Raw genomic sequence first — 13,025 nt, 5'->3', positions numbered from 1 at the left:
AGTTTTACTTGTAAGTGGGGTTGGAAACGCTTTTCAGGCTCAGTACTGCGCTCAAAAGATGCAGCCCTGAGGTCTCCCCTGATAGGGGGTAGTTACGTAGAAATTCACTGCTCAGCTGACCCGGCAGAAGCAAATGTATAACAAAAATGTACCCAGAATGAGCTTTTCAGTGAACAGCAGCCAGGCACATTTTAGCTAGTTTTACTTGTAAGTGGGGTTGTAAACGCTTTTCAGGCTCAGTACTGCGCTCAAAAGATGCAGCCCTGAGGTCTCTTCTGATAGGGGGTAGTTAAGTAGAAATACACTGCTCAGCTGACCCGGCAGAAGCAAATGTATACCAAAAATGTACCCAGAATGAGCTTTTCAGTGAACAGCAGCCAGACACATTTTAGCTAGTTTTACTTGTAACTGGGGTTGTAAATGCTTTTCAGGCTCAGTACTGCGCTCAAAAGATGCAGCCCTGAGGTCTCTCCTGATAGGAGGTAGTTAAGTAGAAATTCACTGCTCAGCTGACCCGGCAGAAGCAAATGTATACCAAAAATGTACCAAGAATGAGCTATTCAGTGAACAGCAGCCAGGCACATTTTAGCTAGTTTTACTTGTAAGTGGGGTTGTAAACGCTTTTCAGGCTCAGTAGTGCGCTCAAAACATGCAGCCCTGAGGTCTCTCCTGATATGAGGTAGTTAAGTAGAAATTCACTGCTCAGCTGACCCGGCAGAAGCAAATGTATACCAAAAATGTACCCAGAATGAGCTTTTCAGTGAACAGCAGCCAGGCACATTTTAGCTAGTTTTACTTGTAAGTGGGGTTGGAAACGCTTTTCAGGCTCAGTACTGCGCTCAAAAGATGCAGCCCTGAGGTCTCTCCTGATAGGGGGTAGTTAAGTAGAAATTCACTGCTCAGCTGACCCGGCAGAAGCAAATGTATACCAAAAATGTACCCAGAATGAGCTTTTCAGTGAACAGCAGCCAGGCACATTTTAGCTAGTTTTACTTGTAACTGGGGTTGTAAACGCTTTTCAGGCTCAGTACTGCGCTCAAAAGATGCAACCCTGAGGTCTCTCCTGATAGGGGGTAGTTAAGTAGAAATACACTGCTCAGCTGACCCGGCAGAAGGAAATGTATACCAAAAATGTACCCAGAATGAGCTTTTCAGTGAACAGCAGCCAGGCACAATTTAGCTAGTTTTACTTGTAAGTGGGGTTGTAAACGCTTTTCAGGCTCAGTACTGCGCTCAAAAGATGCAGCCCTGAGGTCTCTGAGGTCACCTGATAGGGGGTAGTTACGTAGAAATTCACTGCTCAGCTGACCCGGCAGAAGCAAATGTATAACAAAAATGTACCCAGAATGATCTTTTCAGTGAACAGCAGCCAGGCACAATTTAGCTAGTTTTACTTGTAAGTGGGGTTGTAAACGCTTTTCAGGCTCAGTACTGCGCTCAAAAGATGCAGCCCTGAGGTCTCCCCTGATAGGGGGTAGTTACGTAGAAATTCACTGCTCAGCTGACCCGGCAGAAGCAAATGTATAACAAAAATGTACCCAGAATGAGCTTTTCAGTGAACAGCAGCCAGGCACATTTTAGCTAGTTTTACTTGTAACTGGGGTTGTAAATGCTTTTCAGGCTCAGTACTGCGCTCAAAAGATGCAGCCCTGAGGTCTCTCCTGATAGGGGGTAGTTAAGTAGAAATACACTGCTCAGCTGACCCGGCAGAAGCAAATGTATACCAAAAATGTACCCAGAATGAGCTATTCAGTGAACAGCAGCCAGGCACATTTTAGCTAGTTTTACTTGTAAGTGGGGTTGTAAACGCTTTTCAGGCTCAGTACTGCACTCAAAAGATACAGCCCTGAGGTCTCTCCTGATAGGAGGTAGTTAAGTAGAAATTCACTGTTCAGCTGACCCGGCAGAAGCAAATGTATACCAAAAATGTACCCAGAATGAGCTTTTCAGTGAACAGCAGCCAGGCACATTTTAGCTAGTTTTACTTGTAACTGGGGTTGTAAACGCTTTTCAGGCTCAGTACTGCGCTCAAAAGATGCAACCCTGAGGTCTCTCCTGATAGGGGGTAGTTAAGTAGAAATACACTGCTCAGCTGACCCGGCAGAAGCAAATGTATACCAAAAATGTACCCAGAATGAGCTTTTCAGTGAACAGCAGCCAGGCACAATTTAGCTAGTTTTACTTGTAAGTGGGGTTGTAAACGCTTTTCAGGCTCAGTACTGCGCTCAAAAGATGCAGCCCTGAGGTCTCCCCTGATAGGGGGTAGTTACGTAGAAATTCACTGCTCAGCTGACCCGGCAGAAGCAAATGTATAACAAAAATGTACCCAGAATGAGCTTTTCAGTGAACAGCAGCCAGGCACAATTTAGCTAGTTTTACTTGTAAGTGGGGTTGTAAACGCTTTTCAGGCTCAGTACTGCGCTCAAAAGATGCAGCCCTGAGGTCTCCCCTGATAGGGGGGTAGTTTCGTAGAAATTCACTGCTCAGCTGACCCGGCAGAAGCAAATGTATAACAAAAATGTACCCAGAATGAGCTTTTCAGTGAACAGCAGCCAGGCACATTTTAGCTAGTTTTACTTGTAAGTGGGGTTGTAAACGCTTTTCAGGCTCAGTACTGCACTCAAAAGATGCAGCCCTGAGGTCTCTCCTGATAGGGGGTAGTTAAGTAAAAATACACTGCTCAGCTGACCCGGCAGAAGCAAATGTATACCAAAAATGTACCCAGAATGAGCTTTACAGTGAACAGCAAGCAGACACATTTTAGCTAGTTTTACTTGTAACTGGGGTTGTAAATGCTTTTCAGGCTCAGTACTGCGCTCAAAAGATGCAGCCCTGAGGTCTCTCCTGATAAGGGGTAGTTAAGTAGAAATTCACTGCTCAGCTGACCCGGCAGAAGCAAATGTATACCAAAAATGTACCCAGAATGAGCTATTCAGTGAACAGCAGCCAGGCACATTTTAGCTAGTTTTACTTGTAAGTGGGGTTGTAAACGCTTTTCAGGCTCAGTAGTGCGCTCAAAAGATGCAGCCCTGAGGTCTCTCCTGATAGGGGGTAGTTAAGTAGAAACTCACTGCTCAGCTGACCCGGCAGAAGCAAATGTATAACAAAAATGTACCCAGAATGAGCTTTTCAGTGAACAGCAGCCAGGCACATTTTAGCTAGTTTTACTTGTAAGTGGGGTTGTAAACGCTTTTCAGGCTCAGTACTGTGCTCAAAAGATGCAGCCCTGAGGTCTCTCCTGATAGGAGGTAGTTAAGTAGAAATTCACTGCTCAGCTGACCCGGCAGAAGCAAATGTATACCAAAAATGTACCCAGAATGAGCTATTCAGTGAACAGCAGCCAGGCACATTTTAGCTAGTTTTACTTGTAAGTGGGGTTGTAAACGCTTTTCAGGCTCAGTACTGCGCTCAAAACATGCAGCCCTGAGGTCTCTCCTGATAGGAGGTAGTTAAGTAGAAATTCACTGCTCAGCTGACCCAGCAGAAGCAAATGTATACCAAAAATGTACCCAGAATGAGCTTTTCAGTGAACAGCAGCCAGGCACATTTTAGCTAGTTTTACTTGTAAGTGGGGTTGGAAACGCTTTTCAGGCTCAGTACTGCGCTCAAAAGATGCAGCCCTGAGGTCTCCCCTGATAGGGGGTAGTTACGTAGAAATTCACTGCTCAGCTGACCCGGCAGAAGCAAATGTATAACAAAAATGTACCCAGAATGAGCTTTTCAGTGAACAGCAGCCAGGCACATTTTAGCTAGTTTTACTTGTAAGTGGGGTTGTAACGCTTTTCAGGCTCAGTACTGCGCTCAAAAGATGCAGCCCTGAGGTCTCTTCTGATAGGGGGTAGTTAAGTAGAAATACACTGCTCAGCTGACCCGGCAGAAGCAAATGTATACCAAAAATGTACCCAGAATGAGCTTTTCAGTGAACAGCAGCCAGACACATTTTAGCTAGTTTTACTTGTAACTGGGGTTGTAAATGCTTTTCAGGCTCAGTACTGCGCTCAAAAGATGCAGCCCTGAGGTCTCTCCTGATAGGAGGTAGTTAAGTAGAAATTCACTGCTCAGCTGACCCGGCAGAAGCAAATGTATACCAAAAATGTACCAAGAATGAGCTATTCAGTGAACAGCAGCCAGGCACATTTTAGCTAGTTTTACTTGTAAGTGGGGTTGTAAACGCTTTTCAGGCTCAGTAGTGCGCTCAAAACATGCAGCCCTGAGGTCTCTCCTGATATGAGGTAGTTAAGTAGAAATTCACTGCTCAGCTGACCCGGCAGAAGCAAATGTATACCAAAAATGTACCCAGAATGAGCTTTTCAGTGAACAGCAGCCAGGCACATTTTAGCTAGTTTTACTTGTAAGTGGGGTTGGAAACGCTTTTCAGGCTCAGTACTGCGCTCAAAAGATGCAGCCCTGAGGTCTCTCCTGATAGGGGGTAGTTAAGTAGAAATTCACTGCTCAGCTGACCCGGCAGAAGCAAATGTATACCAAAAATGTACCCAGAATGAGCTTTTCAGTGAACAGCAGCCAGGCACATTTTAGCTAGTTTTACTTGTAACTGGGGTTGTAAACGCTTTTCAGGCTCAGTACTGCGCTCAAAAGATGCAACCCTGAGGTCTCTCCTGATAGGGGGTAGTTAAGTAGAAATACACTGCTCAGCTGACCCGGCAGAAGGAAATGTATACCAAAAATGTACCCAGAATGAGCTTTTCAGTGAACAGCAGCCAGGCACAATTTAGCTAGTTTTACTTGTAAGTGGGGTTGTAAACGCTTTTCAGGCTCAGTACTGCGCTCAAAAGATGCAGCCCTGAGGTCTCTGAGGTCACCTGATAGGGGGTAGTTACGTAGAAATTCACTGCTCAGCTGACCCGGCAGAAGCAAATGTATAGCAAAAATGTACCCAGAATGATCTTTTCAGTGAACAGCAGCCAGGCACAATTTAGCTAGTTTTACTTGTAAGTGGGGTTGTAAACGCTTTTCAGGCTCAGTACTGCGCTCAAAAGATGCAGCCCTGAGGTCTCCCCTGATAGGGGGTAGTTACGTAGAAATTCACTGCTCAGCTGACCCGGCAGAAGCAAATGTATAACAAAAATGTACCCAGAATGAGCTTTTCAGTGAACAGCAGCCAGGCACATTTTAGCTAGTTTTACTTGTAACTGGGGTTGTAAATGCTTTTCAGGCTCAGTACTGCGCTCAAAAGATGCAGCCCTGAGGTCTCTCCTGATAGGGGGTAGTTAAGTAGAAATACACTGCTCAGCTGACCCGGCAGAAGCAAATGTATACCAAAAATGTACCCAGAATGAGCTATTCAGTGAACAGCAGCCAGGCACATTTTAGCTAGTTTTACTTGTAAGTGGGGTTGTAAACGCTTTTCAGGCTCAGTAGTGCGCTCAAAAGATGCAGCCCTGAGGTCTCTCCTGATAGGGGGTAGTTAAGTAGAAACTCACTGCTCAGCTGACCCGGCAGAAGCAAATGTATACCAAAAATGTACCCAGAAGGAGCTATTCAGTGAACAGCAGCCAGGCACATTTTAGCTAGTTTTACTTGTAAGTGGGGTTGTAAACGCTTTTCAGGCTCAGTAGTGCGCTCAAAAGATGCAGCCCTGAGGTCTCTCCTGATAGGGGGTAGTTAAGTAGAAACTCACTGCTCAGCTGACCCGGCAGAAGCAAATGTATAACAAAAATGTACCCAGAATGAGCTTTTCAGTGAACAGCAGCCAGGCACATTTTAGCTAGTTTTACTTGTAAGTGGGGTTGTAAACGCTTTTCAGGCTCAGTACTGTGCTCAAAAGATGCAGCCCTGAGGTCTCTCCTGATAGGAGGTAGTTAAGTAGAAATTCACTGCTCAGCTGACCCGGCAGAAGCAAATGTATACCAAAAATGTACCCAGAATGAGCTATTCAGTGAACAGCAGCCAGGCACATTTTAGCTAGTTTTACTTGTAAGTGGGGCTGTAAACGCTTTTCAGGCTAAGTACTGCGCTCAAAACATGCAGCCCTGAGGTCTCTCCTGATAGGAGGTAGTTAAGTAGAAATTCACTGCTCAGCTGACCCGGCAGAAGCAAATGTGTACCAAAAATGTACCCAGAATGAGCTTTTCAGTGAACAGCAGCCAGGCACATTTTAGCTAGTTTTACTTGTAACTGGGGTGGTAAACGGTTTTCAGGCTCAGTACTGCGCTCAAAAGATGCAGCCCTGAGGTCTCTCCTGATAGGGGGTAGTTAAGTAGAAATTCACTGTTCAGCTGACCCGGCAGAAGCAAATGTATAACAAAAATGTACCCAGAATGAGCTTTTCAGTGAACAGCAGCCAGGCACAATTTAGCTAGTTTTACTTGTAAGTGGGGTTGTAAACGCTTTTCAGGCTCAGTACTGCACTCAAAAGATACAGCCCTGAGGTCTCTCCTGATAGGAGGTAGTTAAGTAGAAATTCACTGTTCAGCTGACCCGGCAGAAGCAAATGTATAACAAAAATGTACCCAGAATGAGCTTTTCAGTGAACAGCAGCCAGGCACAATTTAGCTAGTTTTACTTGTAACTGGGGTTGTAAACGGTTTTCAGGCTCAGTACTGCACTCAAAAGATGCAGCCCTGAGGTCTCCCCTGATAGGGGGTAGTTACGTAGAAATTCACTGCTCAGCTGACCCGGCAGAAGCAAATGTATAACAAAAATGTACCCAGAATGAGCTTTTCAGTGAACAGCAGCCAGGCACAATTTAGCTAGTTTTACTTGTAAGTGGGGTTGTAAACGCTTTTCAGGCTCAGTACTGCGCTCAAAAGATGCAGCCCTGAGGTCTCCCCTGATAGGGGGTAGTTACGTAGAAATTCACTGCTCAGCTGACCCGGCAGAAGCAAATGTATAACAAAAATGTACCCAGAATGAGCTTTTCAGTGAACAGCAGCCAGGCACATTTTAGCTAGTTTTACTTGTAAGTGGGGTTGTAAACGCTTTTCAGGCTCAGTACTGCGCTCAAAAGATGCAGCCCTGAGGTCTCTCCTGATAGGGGGTAGTTAAGTAGAAATACACTGCTCAGCTGACCCGGCAGAAGCAAATGTATACCAAAAATGTACCCAGAATGAGCTTTTCAGTGAACAGCAGCCAGACACATTTTAGCTAGTTTTACTTGTAACTGGGGTTGTAAATGCTTTTCAGGCTCAGTACTGCGCTCAAAAGATGCAGCCCTGAGGTCTCTCCTGATAAGGGGTAGTTAAGTAGAAATTCACTGCTCAGCTGACCCGGCAGAAGCAAATGTATACCAAAAATGTACCCAGAAGGAGCTATTCAGTGAACAGCAGCCAGGCACATTTTAGCTAGTTTTACTTGTAAGTGGGGTTGTAAACGCTTTTCAGGCTCAGTAGTGCGCTCAAAAGATGCAGCCCTGAGGTCTCTCCTGATAGGGGGTAGTTAAGTAGAAACTCACTGCTCAGCTGACCCGGCAGAAGCAAATGTATAACAAAAATGTACCCAGAATGAGCTTTTCAGTGAACAGCAGCCAGGCACATTTTAGCTAGTTTTACTTGTAAGTGGGGTTGTAAACGCTTTTCAGGCTCAGTACTGTGCTCAAAAGATGCAGCCCTGAGGTCTCTCCTGATAGGAGGTAGTTAAGTAGAAATTCACTGCTCAGCTGACCCGGCAGAAGCAAATGTATACCAAAAATGTACCCAGAATGAGCTATTCAGTGAACAGCAGCCAGGCACATTTTAGCTAGTTTTACTTGTAAGTGGGACTGTAAACGCTTTTCAGGCTAAGTACTGCGCTCAAAACATGCAGCCCTGAGGTCTCTCCTGATAGGAGGTAGTTAAGTAGAAATTCACTGCTCAGCTGACCCGGCAGAAGCAAATGTGTACCAAAAATGTACCCAGAATGAGCTTTTCAGTGAACAGCAGCCAGGCACATTTTAGCTAGTTTTACTTGTAACTGGGGTGGTAAACGGTTTTCAGGCTCAGTACTGCGCTCAAAAGATGCAGCCCTGAGGTCTCTCCTGATAGGGGGTAGTTAAGTAGAAATTCACTGTTCAGCTGACCCGGCAGAAGCAAATGTATAACAAAAATGTACCCAGAATGAGCTTTTCAGTGAACAGCAGCCAGGCACAATTTAGCTAGTTTTACTTGTAAGTGGGGTTGTAAACGCTTTTCAGGCTCAGTACTGCACTCAAAAGATACAGCCCTGAGGTCTCTCCTGATAGGAGGTAGTTAAGTAGAAATTCACTGTTCAGCTGACCCGGCAGAAGCAAATGTATAACAAAAATGTACCCAGAATGAGCTTTTCAGTGAACAGCAGCCAGGCACAATTTAGCTAGTTTTACTTGTAACTGGGGTTGTAAACGGTTTTCAGGCTCAGTACTGCACTCAAAAGATGCAGCCCTGAGGTCTCCCCTGATAGGGGGTAGTTACGTAGAAATTCACTGCTCAGCTGACCCGGCAGAAGCAAATGTATAACAAAAATGTACCCAGAATGAGCTTTTCAGTGAACAGCAGCCAGGCACAATTTAGCTAGTTTTACTTGTAAGTGGGGTTGTAAATGCTTTTCAGGCTCAGTACTGCGCTCAAAAGATGCAGCCCTGAGGTCTCCCCTGATAGGGGGTAGTTACGTAGAAATTCACTGCTCAGCTGACCCGGCAGAAGCAAATGTATAACAAAAATGTACCCAGAATGAGCTTTTCAGTGAACAGCAGCCAGGCACATTTTAGCTAGTTTTACTTGTAAGTGGGGTTGTAAACGCTTTTCAGGCTCAGTACTGCGCTCAAAAGATGCAGCCCTGAGGTCTCTCCTGATAGGGGGTAGTTAAGTAGAAATACACTGCTCAGCTGACCCGGCAGAAGCAAATGTATACCAAAAATGTACCCAGAATGAGCTTTTCAGTGAACAGCAGCCAGACACATTTTAGCTAGTTTTACTTGTAACTGGGGTTGGAAACGCTTTTCAGGCTCAGTACTGCGCTCAAAAGATGCAGCCCTGAGGTCTCTCCTGATAGGGGGTAGTTAAGTAGAAATTCACTGCTCAGCTGACCCGGCAGAAGCAAATGTATAACAAAAATGTACCCAGAATGAGCTTTTCAGTGAACAGCAGCCAGGCACATTTTAGCTAGTTTTACTTGTAAGTGGGGTTGTAAACGGTTTTCAGGCTCAGTACTGCGCTCAAAAGATGCAGCCCTGAGGTCTCTCCTGATAGGAGGTAGTTAAGTAGAAATTCACTGATCAGCTGACCCTGCAGAAGCAAATGTATACCAAAAATGTACCCAGAATGAGCTATTCAGTGAACAGCAGCCAGGCACATTTTAGCTAGTTTTACTTGTAAGTGGGGTTGTAAACGCTTTTCAGGCTCAGTACTGCACTCAAAAGATACAGCCCTGAGGTCTCTCCTGATAGGAGGTAGTTAAGTAGAAATTCACTGTTCAGCTGACCCGGCAGAAGCAAATGTATACCAAAAATGTACCCAGAATGAGCTTTTCAGTGAACAGCAGCCAGGCACATTTTAGCTAGTTTTACTTGTAACTGGGGTTGTAACGCTTTTCAGGCTCAGTACTGCGCTCAAAAGATGCAACCCTGAGGTCTCTCCTGATAGGGGGTAGTTAAGTAGAAATACACTGCTCAGCTGACCCGGCAGAAGCAAATGTATACCAAAAATGTACCCAGAATGAGCTTTTCAGTGAACAGCAGCCAGGCACAATTTAGCTAGTTTTACTTGTAAGTGGGGTTGTAAACGCTTTTCAGGCTCAGTACTGCGCTCAAAAGATGCAGCCCTGAGGTCTCCCCTGATAGGGGGTAGTTACGTAGAAATTCACTGCTCAGCTGACCCGGCAGAAGCAAATGTATAACAAAAATGTACCCAGACTGAGCTTTTCAGTGAACAGCAGCCAGGCACAATTTAGCTAGTTTTACTTGTAAGTGGGGTTGTAAACGCGTTTCAGGCTCAGTACTGCGCTCAAAAGATGCAACCCTGAGGTCTCCCCTGATAGGGGGTAGTTACGTAGAAATTCACTGCTCAGCTGACCCGGCAGAAGCAAATGTATAACAAAAATGTACCCAGAATGAGCTTTTCAGTGAACAGCAGCCAGGCACAATTTAGCTAGTTTTACTTGTAAGTGGGGTTGTAAACGCTTTTCAGGCTCAGTACTGCGCTCAAATGATGCAGCCCTGAGGTCTCCCCTGATAGGGGGTAGTTACGTAGAAATTCACTGCTCAGCTGACCCGGCAGAAGCAAATGTATAACAAAAATGTACCCAGAATGAGCTTTTCAGTGAACAGCAGCCAGGCACATTTTAGCTAGTTTTACTTGTAAGTGGGGTTGTAAACGCTTTTCAGGCTCAGTACTGCGCTCAAAAGATGCAGCCCTGAGGTCTCTCCTGATAGGGGGTAGTTAAGTAGAAATACACTGCTCAGCTGACCCGGCAGAAGCAAATGTATACCAAAAATGTACCCAGAATGAGCTTTTCAGTGAACAGCAGCCAGACACATTTTAGCTAGTTTTACTTGTAACTGGGGTTGTAAATGCTTTTCAGGCTCAGTACTGCGCTCAAAAGATGCAGCCCTGAGGTCTCTCCTGATAGGAGGTAGTTAAGTAGAAATTCACTGCTCAGCTGACCCGGCAGAAGCAAATGTATACCAAAAATGTACCCAGAATGAGCTATTCAGTGAACAGCAGCCAGGCACATTTTAGCTAGTTTTACTTGTAAGTGGGGTTGTAAACGCTTTTCAGGCTCAGTAGTGCGCTCAAAACATGCAGCCCTGAGGTCTCTCCTGATAGGAGGTAGTTAAGTAGAAATTCACTGCTCAGCTGACCCGGCAGAAGCAAATGTATACCAAAAATGTACCCAGAATGAGCTTTTCAGTGAACAGCAGCCAGGCACATTTTAGCTAGTTTTACTTGTAAGTGGGGTTGGAAACGCTTTTCAGGCTCAGTACTGCGCTCAAAAGATGCAGCCCTGAGGTCTCTCCTGATAGGGGGTAGTTAAGTAGAAATTCACTGCTCAGCTGACCCGGCAGAAGCAAATGTATAACAAAAATGTACCCAGAATGAGCTTTTCAGTGAACAGCAGCCAGGCACATTTTAGCTAGTTTTACTTGTAAGTGGGGTTGTAAACGGTTTTCAGGCTCAGTACTGCGCTCAAAAGATGCAGCCCTGAGGTCTCTCCTGATAGGAGGTAGTTAAGTAGAAATTCACTGCTCAGCTGACCCTGCAGAAGCAAATGTATACCAAAAATGTACCCAGAATGAGCTATTCAGTGAACAGCAGCCAGGCACATTTTAGCTAGTTTTACTTGTAAGTGGGGTTGTAAACGCTTTTCAGGCTCAGTACTGCACTCAAAAGATACAGCCCTGAGGTCTCTCCTGATAGGAGGTAGTTAAGTAGAAATTCACTGTTCAGCTGACCCGGCAGAAGCAAATGTATACCAAAAATGTACCCAGAATGAGCTTTTCAGTGAACAGCAGCCAGGCACATTTTAGCTAGTTTTACTTGTAACTGGGGTTGTAAACGGTTTTCAGTCTCAGTACTGCGCTCAAAATATGCAACCCTGAGGTCTCTCCTGATAGGGGGTAGTTAAGTAGAAATACACTGCTCAGCTGACCCGGCAGAAGCAAATGTATACCAAAAATGTACCCAGAATGAGCTTTTCAGTGAACAGCAGCCAGGCACAATTTAGCTAGTTTTACTTGTAAGTGGGGTTGTAAACGCTTTTCAGGCTCAGTACTGCGCTCAAAAGATGCAGCCCTGAGGTCTCCCCTGATAGGGGGTAGTTACGTAGAAATTCACTGCTCAGCTGACCCGGCAGAAGCAAATGTATAACAAAAATGTACCCAGAATGAGCTTTTCAGTGAACAGCAGCCAGGCACAATTTAGCCAGTTTTACTTGTAAGTGGGGTTGTAAACGCTTTTCAGGCTCAGTACTGCGCTCAAAAGATGCAGCCCTGAGGTCTCCCCTGATAGGGGGTAGTTACGTAGAAATTCACTGCTCAGCTGACCCGGCAGAAGCAAATGTATAACAAAAATGTACCCAGAATGAGCTTTTCAGTGAACAGCAGCCAGGCACATTTTAGCTAGTTTTACTTGTAACTGGGGTTGTAAACGCTTTTCAGGCTCAGTACTGCGCTCAAAAGATGCAGCCCTGAGGTCTCTCCTGATAGGGGGTAGTTAAGTAGAAATACACTGCTCAGCTGACCCGGCAGAAGCAAATGTATACCAAAAATGTACCCAGAATGAGCTTTTCAGTGAACAGCAGCCAGACACATTTTAGCTAGTTTTACTTGTAACTGGGGTTGTAAATGCTTTTCAGGCTCAGTACTGCGCTCAAAAGATGCAGCCCTGAGGTCTCTCCTGATAAGGGGTAGTTAAGTAGAAATTCACTGCTCAGCTGACCCGGCAGAAGCAAATGTATACCAAAAATGTACCCAGAAGGAGCTATTCAGTGAACAGCAGCCAGGCACATTTTAGCTAGTTTTACTTGTAAGTGGGGTTGTAAACGCTTTTCAGGCTCAGTAGTGCGCTCAAAAGATGCAGCCCTGAAGTCTCTCCTGATAGGGGGTAGTTAAGTAGAAACTCACTGCTCAGCTGACCCGGCAGAAGCAAATGTATAACAAAAATGTACCCAGAATGAGCTTTTCAGTGAACAGCAGCCAGGCACATTTTAGCTAGTTTTACTTGTAAGTGGGGTTGTAAACGCTTTTCAGGCTCAGTACTGTGCTCAAAAGATGCAGCCCTGAGGTCTCTCCTGATAGGAGGTAGTTAAGTAGAAATTCACTGCTCAGCTGACCCGGCAGAAGCAAATGTATACCAAAAATGTACCCAGAATGAGCTATTCAGTGAACAGCAGCCAGGCACATTTTAGCTAGTTTTACTTGTAAGTGGGGCTGTAAACGCTTTTCAGGCTAAGTACTGCGCTCAAAACATGCAGCCCTGAGGTCTCTCCTGATAGGAGGTAGTTAAGTAGAAATTCACTGCTCAGCTGACCCGCAGAAGCAAATGTGTACCAAAAATGTACCCAGAATGAGCTTTTCAGTGAACAGCAGCCAGGCACATTTTAGCTAGTTTTACTTG

This window comes from Lissotriton vulgaris, unplaced genomic scaffold, assembly GCF_964263255.1.
Source record: "Lissotriton vulgaris unplaced genomic scaffold, aLisVul1.2 SCAFFOLD_498, whole genome shotgun sequence".
NCBI lineage: Eukaryota > Metazoa > Chordata > Amphibia > Caudata > Salamandridae > Lissotriton > Lissotriton vulgaris.
This window is presented reverse-complemented; position numbering follows the sequence as displayed.